Source organism: Ceratotherium simum, chromosome 17 (assembly GCF_057802395.1).
Source record: "Ceratotherium simum simum isolate JZ-2026a chromosome 17, ASM5780239v1, whole genome shotgun sequence".
NCBI classification, from domain to species: Eukaryota; Metazoa; Chordata; class Mammalia; order Perissodactyla; family Rhinocerotidae; genus Ceratotherium; species Ceratotherium simum.
The window spans coordinates 55,849,632-55,870,250 of NC_141916.1; the positions used below are offsets into that span (position 1 = coordinate 55,849,632).

General features: G+C 48.7%; 1 protein-coding gene across 4 annotated transcripts in view; it reads right to left on the reverse strand.

Annotated features, from left to right (window-relative positions):
- The window catches only part of KCNA6 (potassium voltage-gated channel subfamily A member 6), a 43,572-nt gene that overhangs the window by 16,038 nt on the left and 6,915 nt on the right, over positions 1-20,619 (reverse strand). Inside the window, exons 2-3 of one of the 4 annotated variants that reach the window (XM_087442873.1) lie at positions 13,311-13,365; positions 11,867-12,086 (exon numbers count right to left, since the gene is read on the reverse strand). The exons of 1 other annotated variant lie outside the window; for it this stretch is intronic. The gene's annotated coding sequence lies outside the window, so the exon portion shown is untranslated. Of the gene's footprint in view, positions 1-8,968; positions 12,087-13,310; positions 13,366-20,619 lie in introns of those variants that run through there. 2 more of the 4 variants (XM_087442872.1, XM_014794007.2) reach the window with 2 other exon arrangements.

The following is a 20,619-nucleotide window of genomic DNA, read 5'->3' on the forward strand; positions in this document are numbered from 1 at the left end:
AGGAAGCTGAACTTCCCACGAAGAGCGCGGATTTGAAGCCAAGCCTGTGAAGAGCGTACAAACAGAGCCTCGGTTTAAAGTGAGTGAAGGAAGTCCCCTCCATACAACCGTTTTCTCTAATTTCCAAGCAAGGGTCAAAATCTGAAAGCAAGTATGTGGCTCACTTGAGTAGTGTCATATGCCAAACAGCATTGTGCAGCCTCCAAAGGAGTTGACTGCCTTGTTGAAATTAACTGGATAACTGCAAATTTTCCATTTGATATAGACACTGCCTAAAACTGTCTAAGCTGGAAGTGAACTGCCTGTGCATGCAGATCTGAGACAGAGGAACCACCAGATTTCCAACAAATCATTGCAGTTTCTTATAAATGTATAAAAATATATAAACAAAGTGATCTGTGCACATTTACCTGTGACCTGACATGTTATGTGCAGTTCATCTCCTGTTTGCTATTTCTCACAGTAACCCCATAGCCCTCTCAGGAAACCGAGGTACAGCAGATGGGTGACAAGCTCTGTTCCGAGTCAGGTAGCAGGTCAACAGCAAACAGGACAACATTTCTCCCTTTTCAGAGGCGACTGAGTCACTGGACCGCATATCACGTGCTATTGAGGCTGCACTTTACAGTCAGAGGTCAGGGAAAGCCCGTTGCGGCCCCCCAGTCTCTGCTCTCCGAGGACAGCACCCGGACTCCTGGCAGCCCCCTGTGTGGGCGGCAAAGGCAGGAGGCCTGGCTCCTGTGGAAGCCTGAGGAATGGGGGCCAGCAGGCAAAGTGTTTCGGTTTCTTTCTGAATAAATCTATTTGTCAAACACCTCCACTTGACAATGTCCTGGCAGCCCCGAATATTTTATGGAGGAAGTTGCAGGAATGAAAGAGAGGTTGTTCCCGACCACCCCCTCCAAGCGGGCTGAGGGAGGGCTTCTCCTGCTCCTGGAGAGGGTCAACGGGAGACCAGCGTGGCCGAAGGAGAGGGAATTTGTGACACTACGTTCCTGAGATCAGTAGGATGATGACAACCACCCCCACCTCCACCCCACGCCCTTCGAGTGCGCATGCGCATTTTCCACTCTACAAAAAGGGAGAGCCAGTGTCTGCAGCCTGGCGCGGCGGCACCCCGAACACAAAGGTTCTTTTCAAATCCACTCTGAACCGCAGAGCCCACACTCCGCGCGTCAGTCCCTCAGCTCCTAGCAGACGCTCAGGAACTGACTGTACCCTCTTCTACCTGGCTTCCTAGAAGAGCCTTCTGTTGGCGGCACACCAAGGGCAGAGCGCTGAGAAAGGTCTGCCCCCTATGGGCAATAAAAGGGTGCGCTGTCCGCAGAAGATTTAAAAACAATAATGAAACTGACCAAAAGTTTTTTCACATGTGCCAGCAATTATAAACAGTGTCAGTGATAAACTCTTTCTCCCAACTAGGGTGGACCACCTCTCCCCACGACTGGCCATGCCAGCCCCTGCTCCCACCGGGTCCCCACCCTCCTCTCTTTCCCCCTCCTGTTCTCACTTCAGCCACAGGGACCACTCCAAAATGGCACCTGCGCATGTCAGGCCTCTGGTTTAGGACTCAAGCTTCCCCCAGGGCCTTCGGAATGAATCCAACTTCTAGCAGCTTCGGGGATCTTCACAGAGTCCAACCTATTTTTCCAACATCCCCTGCACCCTTTCTCCCACATTATGTGTCCCAAGCTCCCAGTTCTTTGAACACATTATCCCATCCTCGGGCCCTTTGCCTTTGTTCAAGCCATTCCTTCTATTAAGAATTTTCTCTTCAATCTTGAAAACTCCGACTCATCTTGCAAGGCCCAGCTGATGTGTCAACTTCTCTGTGAAACCTTTGCTGGCTCCCTCCAGTCCTGGAAGAACTCACTACTCTTCTTCCCTTGCCCGGTGTGCCTGCTACGTGCCCCACTGTGTCATTTACTGCAGGGTCCACCCCCTCTGCTGCCATTGACTAGTTTTCCCCAGACAGCCTCCAAGAAAGATTAAATTCCCAATTCCAGTCTCCATGAAATCAGCCGGGAAAGTGGACTTAGAGCCACTTTGGAGTCTTGCTCTGTGTCTCCCTCCTCCAAGTCACCCCTAAGGGAGCTGGTCACAGATTTTGGAAGGAGTAAGGGACCCCCCTCCCCACCCTTGCCTGCAGTCCCAGCTGTGTGTTTCAACTCAGCCTTTACTCCAGAGCCCTGAGCTGCGGGTAACGGAGTGCTGCTTTGAATGCTAATAAAGTTGTGCCTTGATTCCTGCATCGGTCTTTGCCTGTCACTCCCTCAGTCAGAACCTGGTGGTGAGGAGGGGCTAACAACAGGGCAGGATCTGGGCCCTCATGTGAGCCCTGAGAGCCTGTCCCCCAACCTCTGCCACCTGCCACCCTGTACTACAGGCAGTTGTTTACTTGTGTCTGCCGTCTACCGTGATCTCCTTTCTCAAGAGGTTCAAGGTCTGCTCACCTTTCTCCAGGGCCTGGTGCCTGTAGGCTTAATATACATGTCTATTAAAAACAACAAGGTGGGGGGGGGCGACCCGGTGGAATAGTGGCTAAGTTCGCATGCTCCTCATCGGCGGCCGGGGGTTCACAGATTCAAATTCCCGGTGCGGACCTACGCACCGCTCATCAAGCCATGCTGTGGCGGCATCCCATATACAAAAAGAGGAAGAGGGGCACAGATGTTAGCTCAGGGCTAATCTTCCGCACAAAAAAAAAAAAAAAGAGGAGGATTGGCAACAGATGTTAGCTCAGAGGCAATCCTCCTCACCAAAAAAGAAAAAAATAATAAGTAGGTACAAGACACATGTAAGGTGCTTCTTCCACACCCTACAGACTGCCATCCCCTGCCCCTGCTTCATTGCTCCCAGAAGCCCAATTTTGTTCAGGTTTCTAGAAGCCAAATTCTCCAAAGAGGCCGGGTCCCTCCCTAGCCCTACAGGTGACTCTAGCTGAATCTCAGCTGATCATGGTGATCCTACCCACCTCTGCCGAAACTGGTTAGGATGGGTGTGTCCTGACCGCAGCATAAGAGAGGCTAGTGGGAGACGCCTTGGGAAGGTTTCTCCATTCTTGGAAAGGCTTGCCCCTTCCTGCCTTGGGACATGGTGGTGTGAGGACATGATGCCCGGAACTGCTGCTGCCACCTGTGGGCATAAGTGGGAAGCCAAGCGAATCCCAGAGAGCAGAGTCCTCTGAGCCCTGACATCATGGTGGTGGCAAGCTGATGGCAAAAATGGTTCAAACTCCCACCCTGCCCTTTGCGATGTGACTTTGAAGCTCCTCCCAGAGTCTATTGCCCACTACTTGAGTCTGGGCTGGCCTGGTAATGAGTTTCAGCCAACAGTAGGCGGCAGACATGACGGCACTAATTCCAAACCTTGGTCTCAAGTGGCTTTGAGGCTTCTGCTCTTGCTCTTGGGCCCCTGCATCCACCGTGAGAAAAAGCCCAGGCCACCTTCTAGAGGGATGGGAAAGCTGTCTCCCTGGCCAACAGCCGGCGAACTCCCAGACGCGATACCACCTGATGAACCCAGAGCTGACCACAGAGGCACGAGGAAGCACAGGTCAGGGGAGGACAGAAGAGCTGCAGCTGAGTCCAGCCTGAATTGCTGACCTGCTGAACTGGGAGCTAAAAAATACCGGTTGTTGTTTCAAACCCCTGAGTTTTTTTTTTTTTTAATTTATCTTTCCCCCTAAAGCCCCAGTAGATAGTTGTATGTCATAGTTGCACAGCCTTCTAGTTGCTGTATGTGGGACGTGGCCTCGGCGTGGCCAGATAAGCGGTGTGTCGGTGCGCGCCTCGGATCGGAACCCGGGCGCCAGCAGCGGAGCGCGCGCACTTAACCGCTAAGCCACGGGGCCGGCCCCAAAGTATTTCAGTCTTTTTTGTGTGTGTGAGGAAGATCAGCCCTGAGCTAACATCCATGCTAATCCTCCTCTTTTTGCTGGGGAATCCTGGCTCTGAGCTAACATCTATTGCCAATCCTCCTCCTTTTTTTTTTTTTTTCCCCAACGCCCCAGTAGATAGTTATACGTCATAGTTGCACATCCTTCTAGTTGCTGTATGTGGGACGAGGCCTCAGCATGGCCGGAGAAGCGGTGCGTCGGTGCGTGCCCGGGATCTGAACCGGGGCCTCCAGTAGCGGAGCGGGCGCACTTAACCGCCAAGCCACGGGGCGGCCCTCAAACCCCTGAGTTCTAAAGTTACATAGCAATAGCTAACTGATTTACTGATTCTGGAGCTGCCCCTTCTCCAGACTCCATGTTTTATGAGATAATAAATGTTCTTTTGTTATTTTGTTTTTTGTTTTTAAACACCACTGTCTAATGCAGCCAACAGCCCCCTGATATAGTGCCGCTGAGGAATGAGAAGAGGAGACAGGGCCCCTGCCTTCAAGGATTACAGCCCAATTGGACTTAAGATACATATTTTTCAACTGGGCTGTCAACCCTTTGAGGTGAGGGACTGGTGCTCTGTGTGTCTATGGAAAGGATAAGAGTCTGAAATGTGCAGAGCAATACGAGGTAACCTCCACTAAGTAAAAGTGAGTGTGCCTGTCCATGTGAAGGCTAGTAAGGGAAGCTGGATTTGAAGGAGGTTAAGGATTTAGAGAGATGGACACAAAGGAAGGCAGGATCCTGCCTAGGCCTGGAAAGATAGATATTCCATAGGGATTTGTTCTGGGAAGAAGTGAATGACTAGGAATCGAGCTCAGACGTGGTGATTTAGGGCATGAAGGACACAACGAGAAAGAATGGCTTTCTCAATGCAGGCCCAGCAAATATTCCTTTTATGAGGTCACACGGCAGAGCTGTGGGAGGTACAAGCCACTGTCCTCTGTAGCCACCCTCAAAAGAGTTTCACAAAGCACATTGTCTCAGAGGTCATCAGGCCAATGCCCATGACCTCAGAAGTGACCAGGCCTGAAGAATCCCTTTCCACCTGTGCGTCCCTGTACCCTTCACTCTCTCTCACCAGTGGGCTTACTGATAGCCTGGCGGGCGGGCTGGCGGGAGGCAGGGGTCACAGAGTAGGCCTTTAATAAAGGTTGGATCATGGGCTGAATGGATTTCACAAGCCTAGAAAAAAAGTAGTGGAGAGCTACTTGTTTCTTTCAAATTGCCAGGCTCAGCCACATCTCTCTCCACATCTGAGCTGCCTGAGCCTGAGAGGAATGGTCATGGGCCAGCAGGATGACATCTGGGATCTGTACAGGGGCATTCCCCTTGGGACCTGGAGAAGACGCAAGAGGAAGCCCCCTGTGCTCTGGTCCCAGCTGCAAACACAAAGGCACTAAATAATTCCAAAACCAAACCAGCTTCAGAGTTACAGCACAAGGAAGGAGGAGCTATGATTGATTTTGCCAAGAAGGCTTCTTTCTTTATTGAGCAATGACTGTGAGTTAAGCACGTCTTATCCTCATTAGAAAACCCTCACAATATTCCTGTGAGATGATCCCATTTTATAGTTGAGGAGCACCAGGCCCCGAGAGAGAGAAACGCGCCCAGGTCTCACCCGCCGCAAGTGGGAGGGGCATTCCGAACCCGGATCCGTCTGATGCCGAAACCTGTGCTCTCTCTACGCAGCCCCGTGCGGTGCCTGGCTACTGCGATTTCTTTAGAGTCGGAGCTGAACACGAGCTCTCCCAGGAGATTATCTGTAGAGGCATGGAGTCTTAGCCAAGAGAGTAAGTAGGTTAATGCTGTGGACTTCAGACCAGCTCTGTTGTAAAGCAGCCACGGTATCCGTGTGGCCTTGGGCCAATCAAGTGATCTCTCAGGACCTCAATGGTTTTTTTACTTTATAAAAGGAGAAAGTGAAGCTGGATGATGGATCAGACCCCTTCCCAGCTCCCATGGTCAGGAGGTTTTCCATTTCCTCAGTAGAGACTGGCCCAGCCTGAACCAGAACCTTCTGTCCCAACTAACAGTTTCTAGGAAAGAGGCTCTGACTGGCTCAGGCTGCACCCTCCTCCAAACACCAAGTCAGGGCACAGGCCAGGCAGTACCAGCTTGGGGGCTGGAGGCTCAGCCTTGTGGGTGATGGGGCAGTTAAGGGGGTAACTGTGAAGGACGCTTGGACCCTCTGATAACCATTCTATCTGAGGACATCCAACCAGATGCTAAAGACTCTCCAAGTCAGCTGTCTGGGCCACGGGAAACTGCACCCCTGCTTCCTTTGCTTCAGGAAAGGCAAGCTTGTCAATCCCATCCCCCTCTCCCCTCCTCCCCAATCCTCTCACCTGGCTGAAAAGCCACACAGGTTGTTGTATAAGAGGAGGAGGGCAGAGTGGGGGCCAGCCTTGCTAGCAGAGAACATGCCTTTCCCGAAAGTCAATCCTGGGGGATCAAAGTCATTGAGGACACTGATTGACCCTCCACACCAAGCCACCAAATCAATTAACAACACATGATGCGCAGGCCCTGGGGTGGGGGGGGAGAACAATATTGCTGTGGGAATCTGCTAGATGGTGGCTTCGTCTCAGGTACAAGGCTGCTGAATAGGACAGTAAAGGGAATTCAGGGAACCAGCATTTGTCCTCTGCTGCCTGCATTGCCCATAAGGCAAAACCCCGCCTCCTCCCCACCCCCTCCTCCCGCATCACAGGGTAGAGGCTGCAGGATGCTGACACAGAGAGCCTGCAGTCACTGGGAGCCACTCCAGGACACAGCCTGTGCGAGGGGAAAGGTTTGAACAGGGAGAGGGAGAGTAATGGGGAACAGAAGTCCTTGGTCTGAATCGGGAGAGAGTCTGAGCCAAGAGCTGGTTGTTGGGTGGAGGATGGTGGAGGGCACATAGTTATGTTCTTCTTTCCTTGCTCTACCTTGCTAAGCTCAAATCCATTCCAGATGTCCAGAGTGGGGACTCGCCACTGCAGGGGCCTCCAGCCCTCAGAGGGGCCTCACAGGAAGGACTCAGGTGGGCTTTAAGGCTCTTGGGGGGCAGGGGCGGGAGGGGAGTGGGGGCAAGGGAGAAACGCCGCGGTGGTGAGTGTGAGAATTCCGACGGGAGGTGACAGTGGGGGAGAAGAGACTGCAGCTCTGTGGCAGCGGTGGTGGGATGGGGCTCTCCTTGCTCCTGCAGTGAGCTGCGCTTCCTGCAGGGGGTGAGCAGTGAAGGCCAGATCTGGGGCTGAGGATCAGAGCACTGTGGGTGACATGCACTGTCCAGGCCCCAGGCCTTCTGTCCCTCAGTGCCATTATCTAACTGTTAAGTGGGATGGAGCTCGGGAGAAAAACGTAACTGCACGTTTCACAAGGAGGCTCTCTGAGAAGGAACATGGGTGGGAATGAACAGCAAGAGCCTCTTGAGTGCCAGCCCTGGGTGAGGCATCTGGTGGAGGCTGAGACGATCTGTCCTGGAGGATATTCAGGGGAGGCGAGGCGGCCCTTTCCCACAGGGCCTGGCAGGACTGGCCTGGGCTGAGCATAGAAGAGCTGCTGCAGCTGACTGAGGAACAAGCTGTGCAACCTTGGGCAAGTCAGTCAACCTCTCTGGGCCAAGGGCAATCATCATAATGCCTGCTATACTGACCTTAGTGGATTGTTACGATGTTCAATTGTGAAAGAGATTTGTACAATGTGAAATGCACTTAAATGTAAAGGTATAAAATTATTATCACCAGAATTTCTTAGACTAGTGGTTCCCAACTCTGGCTGCACACTAAAATCTCTTGAGAAACTTTTTAAAATGCTGCACCTGGAGCCAACCCTAGACCAGCTATTCAAATGCAGGAGAGACATGGGGATAAGACAGCAGAGGAGGCAGGAAATGGTACTTTTTTAAAAAGCATCCCAGGTGATTCTAGTGCCCTGTGACAGCTGAGACCCACTACCTAAGACTTCCCCAAACTTCCTGAAGATTATCACGGGAGCATTTGTCTTTAAAAAGCAGACTCGGCTTCTCCCAGATCTACTGACTCAGAAGTTCAGGGATTTCTGGCAATCTCTATATTGAGCAATAAAGGCTCAATGTGGACGTGACACTCCAGTGACAAGTCTGCCTGGTATCTACTTCCCTACAGGATGAGCAATCACCCCCAGCAATGCTCTTGACAGCGAGGGCGCAGCAGCTCTGGGGGCAGGGGTCCTCCTCGCACAGTGTGTGCAGACATGTGCTTCTGGGATGGGGTCGCTCTAGACGGCCAGAACCAATCCCATTCCTGCTTCACTGGGTGACAGTCCAATTATTAAATGACAAATCTCCCAGCCAAAGAGCCTGAGAACCTTAAGATAAAAAGGAAACCATGACAAGTTATCTATAACTAATAGCGGAGATTACCAGTGTTTTATTGTTTGTCTATGGGCTGTCCCGGCTTTCTTATTTCACACTTTCTGCTGACTCTGTTCCATGCATAAGATTATATAAACACACACACATACATGCACACTCACACACAGAGACCCCAACCTCATCAACACACAAACAGAGGGATGAAGAGGATGAAAGGAGCCGGTGAACTCATACCAGGCCACTGTGTTCCTTGGGAACATGGATGGCCAGTGTAGAATTGAATAATGCAGGTAATGTTAGGACCAAAAGGTACCCTGGGGGCTGCTGGGTTTAGTTCTTTCATCTCACAGGGGCGGGATTCGCACAGCAGTGAAAGCACGGACTCTGGAGCTAGACTGCCTGGGTGGAAATCCTACCACCACACCTCCTGGCTGTGCCACCGCGGGCCAGCTCCTTGCGGGAGACGGAAATGCTCACAGGGCTGCTAGGAAGACTGAATGAGTTCATACATGTAAAGCCCTTACAAATGTGCCTCGCACACGACACGCTAGGCAAGTGTTTGCTGCTATTAATTATTGTTGCTTTATTTTAGGTGAGGAAGCTGAGGTCTAGAAAATTATTCGTTCATACTTCTTGACTCTTGTAGGAATACAACCTAAGGAAATAGTCATAAATGTGAACAAATATCTATACTAAAAATGTTCACTGTAGCATCACTTAGAAGAATAAAAAGCTACAAACAACCTAAATGTCAAAAAATAGGGGAAAAGTTACCAAAATAAGAGTGCACTATATGACGGTTATAGAATAATTGCATGAGATAAGTAGAGATATAATATGAAGTTTTTAAAATGACATACAATATGATCTCTACGGAGATATAGAGACAGAGCTAGTCTGGAAGAAAAACACAACAAAATGCCAAGAATGTATGAATGTCTCCAGTTGTGGGATTATGGGGACTTTTATGCTCTTCCTTACACTTCTCTGAACTGTACTAATTTTCCATAATGAGCAGATATTACTTTTAAAGTCAGAAAATAAAATGTTTATTTTAAGCAACTTGCTCAAGGTGAAAGGGCGCATTAGGAGCCCACGCAGCCAGGCCCCGCTGTGTCGTCAGGCTGCACTGGGAGCCGGAGGGGCAGCTAAATGGGAGGGGGAGGAGGAGGAACAGACAGCAAGAAGCACCAGGACCTGGCGGAGCCTGCGGGCTGGGACCTGGCTCAGTGGGGCCCCTGGTCTGGACGTGCAGCGCCGGCTCCCAGGGCTGAGCTGGAAGGAAAAGCCAGATGCGTTCTATCCAGCCAAGACCGTCTGTCCAGAGCCGTCGACGGCACCATGGGGCCACCCCAGCACACAGTCCAACGCCTGCCCTTGGGGTCACTGCCCTTTCCCAGAAATGGAAAGAGCTAGCTTCTACTTTGTCTAAGGATATCAAAGCCTTGGACCAACTTTTCTTTCCTTTATTCTCCTTACAGGCTCCCTCCACCAGTGGGGAGCCTGACACCCAGAGAACCCTGGTCAGCACCAGCTGGTCTGCATTCCCCGCTTCTGCTTAATATAGACGTGCCTTTCCATGCCCAGCATGTTTCCAATCACAATGCCAAGGTGCTTAACACAGCCAAGACCGAGGAATGTTTATTTTGCAACTTTGAAATAAAAAAGATCTGGAATCACTTAATAACCAAGATAGACCTCATCTGAGAAAAATAGGAAGGAAGGGAAGGAGGGAGGGAGAGAGGGAAGAGAAAAGCAGAGGGAAGAGATTTATTATACTTGGTATTATATAAAAATTATTACATCTCTTTTAAAACTTTGCTACAACCTGCTCATTATATTTTTAAGTGTTAAGTTCTGATCTTTGTAAAATAAGAAGCTGGAGGAGATGACGTCTAAAATTCAATGATTCTAAATAAAGTTGGGATTTTAGTAAATCCAACTCTCTTTAAATGATTATTCTGGTGGCAAAAGACAAGCAATAAAGTTTGCCAAGTTATCAAGGAACCAGCTGTACGTTTAATGAATAAGCTTGAGCATCCATAGAATTTTTAAGCAAAAACTCAAAAATTGTCTAGTCTAACATCTAACTTTACAGATGAAGACACTGGGCCAGAGAAGAATCCAAATAGCTAAAATTTGCTGGGTGCCAGCCGGGTGACTTGCTCAGGGGCACACAGCAGGTCAATGAGAGATGCAGAATCAGATGCGATTCCTGCCTTCCCCACAGTCAGCTTGTTCTGCCTTTTAGTGGATTTAACAATGAAAGAAACAGTCGGATATCAGAAATTCCTCCTCACAGCCCAAGACATCCAGAGAAGAAGCAGGTACAAAGGCAACAACAGGCCGAGAGCCAACTACATCCTTCCTCCTTTTCCATCTGAGCCCAGAAGGGAAAACACTGAAGAATTTCATCCTGGGCCAGCTCTGGAGGAGCAGACAAGAGCGTTGGGCTTTTCCGGGGATGAGCAGAGAAGAGTCAAAGATAAGAGCCCTCGTCAGCACAAAGAACACGCAGCAGAAAGAGCTTCCCAGAGAACTTCAGTCCCAGCACTGGAGGAACCAGATCCAACAGGGAGGTACCAGTGCCTGAAGTTCCCTGGGAGAGAGAAAGAGTGTGTCGTGCTTGAAAACAGTGTTTATAAAAATGGGAAAGAAGACTGAACACCTGGTTACTTAGAGCTCACTGCTAGTACTTCCTTGTGTCTTGCTCAGATTGTGCATAAGGTTTTATAAAGACGATGATTAGTAAAGGTGTGCTTGAATGTTTTCATTAAAAGGTCCAGTTGAGTTAGAAAAGTACTTGTAAATAGAAACACACGTTATAATCTTTGATTTGATTAACAACATGCGTGGAAATTGGACTGTTACATCGCAAGACACCACCACAAGTCATCTATCTGGAGAAGTGCATCTGCAATGTGGACGTTTGCTAGCAAAGTAGAGCAGAAACTCAAAATCTAACAAATAAGACCAGCGCTTACAGTTATTTTTCTCTATTTAAGAAGACTGTGAAGGTCAACAGGGGAGAGGATGTCCTCTTTCACATATTCAGAGCCTGACCAAAACACTGATTCTGTATGGCTCTGCACAACTCAAGAGGAGTGTGGAGAACTTCAAGAGGGTTGATAAGAAGCCACAAAATGGTCCATTTGAGGAAACTTTTAAGGGCTGAGTTTCCATGGATTCAAATCCATCACAAAGAGTTTCAGATCTTTTTGAGTTTCTCAAGATGTATTCCTTGGATTACAGTTTTTGTGAGATGTGAACAGAAGTTACCCCCAAAAAGGGGGTGGAGACTCTCTGGTAAAAATAATTTGAAGAACATGGGGTTAAAGAAGTGAAATAGGTTTACTTGCTGCAGGACTTCTCAGAGCCTTTAATCTTATGTTCACATGCACTGTGTATCTCCAAGACACAGTGTTTGTGAAATGTAGTGCCTGGGAATCTCGTGAAGGACTAGCGCTCTGCAGATCACATTTGCGGAACTCTGGCATAAGAAGTGTTTCCAGGCAATAGGGTCAGTTGAGTACCCATTCAGTAGAGGACGAAAAAGAAGGAAGGAAGTTTAAAGTACAGCAGAAATGTGTAACCGAAACAGGAGGGAAACATCCTGATAGCTAAAGTTGTGGAGCTCAAACCTGAACAGTTTGAAGGAGTCTGGGTTATGGATGCTTTCTCTGGGGATGCTTCAGAACAGGCCTGGGATCAGTAGAACTTGTTCTCACGCGGTAAGAGCAGGAGATTCCGTGACTTGTGGGAGTCTCTTCCTGCTCCATAATTGCACGTGCTTTTGTCTTATTCTCTACTTACACGTCATTAAGTGACTTCAGCGGACTTCCTTGCAAATTAAATATATTCCTGAAACGTATGCAAAGAAACACAGTATCTGTAAATTGAGCCATACTTTCCCCAGGCTTGTAGTATAATTCCAAAGAACGTCGACCCCAAACACATCACGAAAGGCACATTGATGAGCCTGCTCGGCACCAGAGGAAGGCTCTTCCTGGGTGCCTCTGTCGCCTCCTCACAGCTCACTCTCCCACCCAAGGCCAGCTCTAAAGTCAGGCAAGTGAACAGCAAGCCACACAATCTGTCCACACTCGGTGACCCGACCTGTCAGGTATTCCTAAGTGTGTTGGAAGTTCTCACTGCTCCCAGGGGTTTTGAATGGACAAGTTACCTCATTGTCTATGTTTTTTTTGTGTGTGTATGTGTGAGGAAGATTAGCCCTGAGCTAACATCTATTGTCAATCCTCCTCTTTTTGCTGAGGAAGACTGGCCCTGGGCTAACATCTGTGCCCATCTTCCTCCACTTTATATGGGACGCCACCTCAGCATGGCCTGACAAGCGGTGTGTCGGTGCGTGCCTGGGATCCAAACCCGGGACGCCAGCAGCAGAGCACGTGCACTTAACTGCTATGCCACCAGGCCAGCCCCGCTATGTTCTTCTTAAAGAAATTTATCAGAATCTCTGGATATTCTTGTCTGTTGGCTTTTTTAGCACAGAAGCTAAAGTCTAAAAGGGTTTATTAAGCCCCTTTCCATGAGTCACCTCTGTTACGGCCAAGTATCTGATGATTGAATAGCTGAAGCACAGTCAGTGTCAGATCAGGAAATCTAAATCTACCAAGTGAGAGGAACTATTACATATATGTTTCCCTAAAGACTTCGACCTATGAGAGCTTTGAGTGGTTTCAACAGTTCCTAAAGGTCGGGCAATTTTCAGAGGCTTGCCTGTGCCTCAGTACCCCACTAAGCAGACAAAGAAGAAAGAGACATGGAAATAATAACCCACTTTTATTGAATGCTTACTACCTGCCAGGCCCTGGGATGCCCCCTGGTTGGCATTATCTCATTTAATTCCACCAGCCACCATGAGGGACATTATAACAGCCCATTGTACAGAGGAGAAAACTGAGGCTCAGAGAGGTTCCCAACATTCCCAAGGCCACACAGTTACACAGCCAGGGGGCAGCAGACTGGGCGCTGACTCCCGGGTCAGCCGACATCGCCCCTTCCAACATGGTCACCAGAGAGACCGGGGCCCAGAACCGTGTTTTCATTTCTCCCATCCTACCTCACCTGACACAGCTATGGGTGTGGGACATGCGATGCTGCATACTTGCCAATTCATCACCTAGAGAAGCAAAGCACAGTAAGAAAAAGAGAAAATGGTAATAGAGTTTCTCAGAGTACCCATTTTTGAACGTATATTTTGAAAAATATCCCCCAGTTCCTCAACGGATAAACAGGGTCTTGCTTTTTCAAATCTGGTCAGCATCCTCACCACTTCTAATACCACAGGATTCCCTTTCCTTCCATTGGAGGAAGGAATTATGATGGAATGAAGTATGCCATCAACTAGTTTAAGTTCATTTTTCTATAGATTGTATACTCTCTTTTAAGGTTAGCTATATCGTGTGAATTTTAAACACGAAAGGGCCCCTTCCATTAAAAAGCACCTCTGATAGGAAAATGATTCTATTATTTCTATTTGCACATGCACACCCACACACACACACTCATGTCAAAAACAACAGCAATTTTCAGAAGTGCATCTATTGGGAAAAGGGAAGCAGACGGGCATTAAGATGTAAGGCCCATGATGGATTTTCTTTAAGCCCAACCTGATATAATTTTTCTGCACTCCTGGAAAGGGCAATTTTGGGGGGAGTTTAGGGAGGGTTCTAGAATCCTTTTAAATTTGGGTTTTCAGAAGTGGAAGCTGTCCTCAGTGAGGGATGAGCAGTGTGAAATCCACTCCCCTCCTGGAATCCTAAGGATTCTGAGCTGACTCTAGCCCAAAGTGCTGCTGAGACTCTCCTCCCGAATTCTGGCCCTGAAATATTTTCACGAAATTACAGATACAGCAAGGAAAAGAGGAGAGTCTTTCTCATCTCTCTCCAAGGCAATAATGTTGGACACCGTTCCGTCTCTACAGTCATTTAACTTTTGGCCAGGAAGCTTCACAGACAGGAGAGTCCATGTGAGAGCTGAAACCAACTGGGAAGAATCCAGGAAAAGAGGCAAGAAAAGATCTCAGAATGACCACGGGGCTCACGAGATTGCACAGACAACCGGACAGATGCCTGTGGCTTGGTGGCCAGCCGTTACCCAGGAAACCCACACGATCCCACTTATGAATCCCTGTTTTCACTCTCTTTCAATGCCAGCCAGCAGGAAGAGAGCGATGTCTCATTACCCAACATCACAGAAGAGGGAGGTTATCCTCAAATCTAGAAATATCCAAACACTGAAGTTTGCCTTTTTCTCATTTTAATCATTTTAGATGGAAATCCTTAATTGCATCATATATTTCCCTGCCTGCTTAACTAGACAGAGAACATAACTTAGCACGTCCCTGATTCCTGCGAGGTCCCTTCTCTCCTTGTGGCCTCACAATTCAGTGTCTCGTCTGGAGCTGTGACTGTCCCCTCCACAGCCCGTCAGCCCTTGCTTCTGCTCTCCCTCTCTGTTTCTAACAACCACACCTACTCCATCCCCACCTTACAGTCCACTGCGACTCATCATAAATGCGATCATTAAGGAAGGCTTTCGAGAGCGGCCACATGCACCAGTGCCCCAGGGTTTTCCTACACGTGCACCTTCAGTCTTTGATTTTCTAGCTTTTGGTAGAAACGCACACATAGGGAAATGTTTCCCACCTACAAGAAAAACAGAGCTGTGGACGCGCTGAAAACGACAGGTGGGCCCCGCCTCACTGAGCACTGGGCATAAAAGGACCCTCTGCCCTTCTGAAGGGAGCAGCTGGGCTCAGCTCCTGCTGACTGAGGCTGGAAAGCAGAAATGCAGGATCAACGAGACCAGACCTTTTGTTTTTCAAAAGAAACCAAAAATCCAGGTCTACATGTGAAATCTTCCGATGCTTCTTGTATTTTTATTTTTTCCAGCTTTATTGAGATATAATTGTCATATCCAATATTTCTTAACATTGTGTCCTATTTGACCCACGAGTCACTGACTTAGGACCTCTCATCAGGAGCACCCTGCAGTTTTAGGTTAGGTGCTCTGTGATTGCTATTTGGAGTTCTGCAGGCATGTAAAACCATATACCAGAGGGTTGCAGATGCGCAAAAGTAAATAAATAAATAAAACAAAAAACAAACACACTTCCTGAGGAGTAGAAGGCAACTACCAGGAGTGGAGTCTGGCTGGGTGTGGGTGAAGCCTGGGTTCCCCGTGTGCACACATGGGTACTGCTCCTGGGCAAATGTGACCCCTCCCCCAAAGCACAGAGAGCAGTCCTGCAGGGGACATAAGCTCTTTTCCCAGCGTGCCAGGCTCTTCTCTCTTTCCAGCCATGCCAAATTGCCTCAGAGCAGCTGGGGAGCGCCTGGCTGATTTATGGCTCAGCTACCATGGCTTCTGGAAACATTGTTCTTCCTGACCCTAGTCCTGTGATTTACAAAAGAGATCTGTAACCCAACAGTAATTTCTCTTTCTCTACCAGGGCAATAAAGTGCAGGGAAGAGTCTAGAAGCTGGCTTCTATTTCCCAGGGCATCGGAGTTGGCACTCGTGGGTAAGATGCTAACCTGCTGCGTTTCTTCCTTCCTCCATAAAATACATAAGTCTCAAGTAACCTCCTGCTTTCAGGATTTCCAATCTATGACAATTTTCTGCAGCCCAGCCACTAAATTTAACAGAAAAAGTAAAGCCCTAAAAGATCAAAGAAGCTCTTATTCAGTGACATTAGAAGCCCAGGGCTTGGCTGCCCAGGCCAGAGCCTGCACATGAGCCTCTCTGTGCCCCGTGTGAAAATTTCTTTGGCACTCGCAAGACTAACAATTATTAGTCCCTCCTTAAGAATCCAGGAGCTGGTCATCTGATTGAGGATGTCTCTAGCTAGGCCTGCTGCCTCCGCACCCTGGAAAGTCAGCGGTGAGAGGGATGAAATTTAAAAGCACTCAATTCCATTTCCCATGGACTGCTCTGCTAATGAGTTTGGTTGGGTAGGAAATGAATAAAGTTGGTTTTAAAAAAAAATGTTTAAGTAATCCTTAGGTTTCCATTTTCCTTGGAAAAAAATTCTGGTGTTGGAGTCAGAAAATGTGAGTTTTAGACTCAACTCTGCCCCTGCTGGCCTGTGTGATGGTGGGTTAGTTATTCCACTTCTCTGCATCAGGTTCCTCCTTCATTTAGGGAGGCATTTACGGCCCCTCCCAGCTCTCATGTTCTGTCCATCTGTGACCCTCGAAATTGCCCTTCACAGTGCTCTGCTGCTCATGGGAAGGTTTGAGTGAGAATCCTCATTCTACTTTGGTTGGAAACTAACTATTGAAAAAAATATGACCAGTATATCCATCCTATTCTTACAAGATATATTCAGATTATATTTCTATATATTAAATCACATCTTAAGTGCAATTATTTAAGGAGATTCTGCTGTGAATCCTTTAGGCAAAGAAACTTCTGGTAAAATAGCAGCTACTCTGAGTCTGTTTTTTATGTCATATTTCATTTATTTTTTTTTTTTAATTTTATTTATTTTATTTTTCCCCCCATAGCCCCAGTAGATAGTTGTATGTCATAGCTGCACATTCCTTCTAGTTGCTGTATGTGGGACACGGCCTCAGCATGGCCAGAGAAGCAGTGCGTCGGTGCACGCCCGGGATCGAACCCGGGCCGCCAGCAGCAGAGCGCACACACTTAACCGCTAAGCCACGGGGCCGGCCCAATGTCATATTTCATTTAAATGTTTGTTTCAGAGAACAAACCTGAAGTCTGCAGGGACCCTGCCTCTATCTGAGAGTGCAGGTGGCTCCAGCCCCACCCCCAGTGGCTGTTCAGTGTCACTGAGGCTGCCTGGCAGAGGGAAGAGCCCAACTCTGCTGAGAGCCTATTTCCTGCTAAACTCTTTAACTTGCAGCCTCCTCTGAGCCTCACAACAACCATGTGAGGCAAGTGGAATCAGCTTCCTTATTTTGCAGATGACAAAACCGAAGCTTGGAGAGGTTAAATGAGGTGCAGCTGATGCTCAGTGATTCGGACCCCAGTTCTCTAACTCCTAAGGCAAGCAAGCCAAGAAACCCCGAGTTGAGAATGGGGAGGGCTGTCCCGTTGCCCTGCGCTGGGCTGGGTCCTCTGTGGGAAGCCACAGTGGCTATGGGAACAAGCTGAGGGGGCGCAGAGCATTCAGGCCTGAGTAGGGACCCCAAGGAGAGCTGAGGCAGCTGCTCTCCAGTCACGTGGAAGCAAAGGGAGACCCACAGGAGTAGAGCGAGCCGGCTTCTTCTGCCTCCGGGTCTCTTGTCTCCTCTACCTGACAGGAGGAAAGGGAAGCTGGGACACACCCAAGGAACATTACAGGGTACCCCCACCTGCAAAGTGAGCAGGTGGGTGCAGTGGACGTGAAGGGGCCAGGGAGAGAAGGGGATGCTGAAGACGAGGACCAGGGGAGGTGAGATTTTGAAGACCACTGTAATAATGTACAAAAACTCTGAACTGGAGTCTAACTTATGGGTTCCGTCCGTGGGGCTACCTGTGAGACCCTGCATTTGTCCCAAGGATGAAGATGCGAGGAAGTGTATGAGGAAGGCTCTAGTGGAGTGCCAACCCCCTGGAATGTTAAAATGTGAGGGGAGGAGAACAGCAACGGTAGCAAGGAAGGGCTCTAGAGAAAGACATATACATACAGCTGTGTGCTTTCAGAGCCCTACAGGGGAAAAAGCACAGGGCACCTGCTGGTTTTCCATCAGAGAGAGAAACTAGAGTGTAACAAAAGCCTATATACACATTTAGGAACCATGAATTCATTCGCTCTTCTTGCTTAGTACCAATCAGACCCTCACGGTGTCCTGTTCTGTTATATCTCCCCTGAGGACGGTGGGCCACCCATGAGCTGTATGCCCTTGAACATGTCACATTCCCTCTGAGCCACAACCGTCTTATCTGCCAAAGAGGAAAACAATGCCTAGCCTACCTGCCTCATTTGGTTATTGTAGGGTAATACTGATGATGATAACAGCCAATCTTTGTATGGTGCTTACATGCTTACGTATTGTTACATAGTGTTACACATTACATAAACGTTGTACACATATTAACTCATTTAACCCCCAAAACAGCCCTATGAGATTGGTACTATTATTATCCCCCACTTTACAGGGAAGGAAACTGAGGTACAGGGTGGTTTCAGAACTTGCCCAGTGTCACCCAGCAGGTTAGTGGCAGAGGTGGGATTTGAACCCAGAAAATCTGGCACAAGAGTCCGTGCTCCTAACCTCTTTGTTCTATGACATGATGTCTGAGAGCAGTAAATGCATTTTCAGTGGACGGTGCCGTTCTCATTCCTGCTAGGACCACTCCCACAGGGGAGCATGAAGGCAGAGGAGGATTCACCAGGCGAGGACAGCACCTCCAGCCTTGGATCCATGGACCCCACTGGGCAGGTGCAGAGCTTCTGGGAGGAGAGGGAAGGAATGGCACATCCGCCCGGCCCTTCGCAGCCACAGGACTGTCTTCCTATGCTCTTGTTCAAAGCAGAGTATCTCTGCTGCCAAGAGCGGGTTTGTCTGTCTCCTGGAGACAGCGGTTGTCAAGCCCTGAGAGAACAGCAAGCATGTCAAAAATAGCAGCGCCAGCAGACTGCGTGGCTTCAATTTCCTTTTGAAATGTCGGTTTTGCTCTCGCCAAAGAAGAGCCGGGGTCTGGCTATGCTTCCTGCAGCCTGCAGTGGAGGCTGCTTAAGGTTCCAAGATGCTTGCTAAGGGCAGGCAAAGAGTATCTGCTGGGGCCCATGACAGACTAAGGAAAATCCTCTTCATAGTAACAGTGATGAGGTTGGAGTTGTGTTAAAAAAAAAAATAGTCACAAACCCCACCAGGGCTAAGCGAAGTGATAGCCAAGGTGAGACCAGTATTAATGACACTTACTATAATGTAGGCCCCTTTTCTCTTTCGTTCTGCGAATGAGGGAGTCACTGTCTTATTTGGATAACCCTTCACAAGGGGTCACCAAGAGGTTTCCACTCCCTCTTTAGGATACCAAGGGGATGAGGACCAAGAAGGGACAAAGAGCCAGGTGAACTCCTTTCTCCAGGAGTTCAGAGCAAAGGATGTGAAAGACATGGCAATCTCCAACCCCACAGGGACTTCAAGTGCAGAACAGGAAAGTGGTTCATCGGGAGACACGGTAACACGAGAACCAAGAGCCCATCTGTCGTCATTCCCAGTGGCCTGCATCTGGGAAGCTCCTTCTCCTGCCAAAGCGCCAAGCTCCAGGCCTTATTCTGCCATGAGATATCTGTGCAACCTGAGGCAGCCGGTAGAAAGTGGGATGGAGAGATGAAATCCTACAGTTTCAAGAATGGATTTCTCTTCCTTCCCTGAGTGACTCTGACAAGCTGAAATCAGACCACACTCTGTTCCTGGGGCAATAACCTGCAGTCAAAACCAATCAGAGGCGGGATGCCAGTTCCAGCCAGCGTGTCCCCGGAGGACAATATTCTCTGGGAATCTATCCGGCATTTGTGTAGAGATGTAGGGGAAAGAAATACTGCCAAACGCAAGGGCTCAGCTAGTGGAGAGCAGCAGTGACAAGCAGCAGGACCGGAAGGTGTCATGTGAGGAAACGCACCAAAGGGAGAGAAGGAAGGGATCAGCGAGCAAAAGGCAAGTAAGAGCAGGAGAACAAAGTCTGCGGAGCAACAGGGGAGAAGAGCGAGTGGACGGAGGGCTGTGATGCCACGTCCTCTGTTTACCAAAGCGCCAAGGACTGCTGGCCCCAGCAGCGGCCGTAGAGGGTTAATGGCTCTGAAGGAGGGAGGTGGTGGAGTCGGGAGAATAGAACAGGGACGTCCGGGCAATTTCTGAAGGAATTGTGAGTTTACAGGTGCAGAGATGAGGTGGGGGTTTGGGTTTGTTTGTGGGGTTTTTGTTTTTTGTTGCTTACCGGGCAAGTTCATTGCCCTGGTCCCATGTAATGAATAACGTCCATCACACTCATCCTAGTTCACCATGTGCTGATCACGCTCTGCACTTAGCAAAATGGCGTGACCTGACTTCAGAGCAATGAGAAAAAACCATGCACATCCCACAATGGTTTGATTGTCAAAATTAAAACAAAAAACAAAAACAGTTCTTGGCACTGTGCATGAGTACAAGGAGGAGCTAAATGGAAGCTCGCAAGTGTCCCCGTGTGGCAGAAGAAAAAAATTGTCATTCCATCCTGATGTTCAAGCTGGGCCATCTTTAGAGACGCTAAACCTCTAGATTTATAAAACCAAGCCATTCTCCCAGCCAGGATATGAAACTCCCAGGTTTTTAGCCTCGTGTCACTTTTTTTTTTCACAATTCAATGACTTTTTTTGGTTAATTCATAGAGTTGTACAATTATCACCACAATCCTGTTCTAGAAAACTTCCATCACCC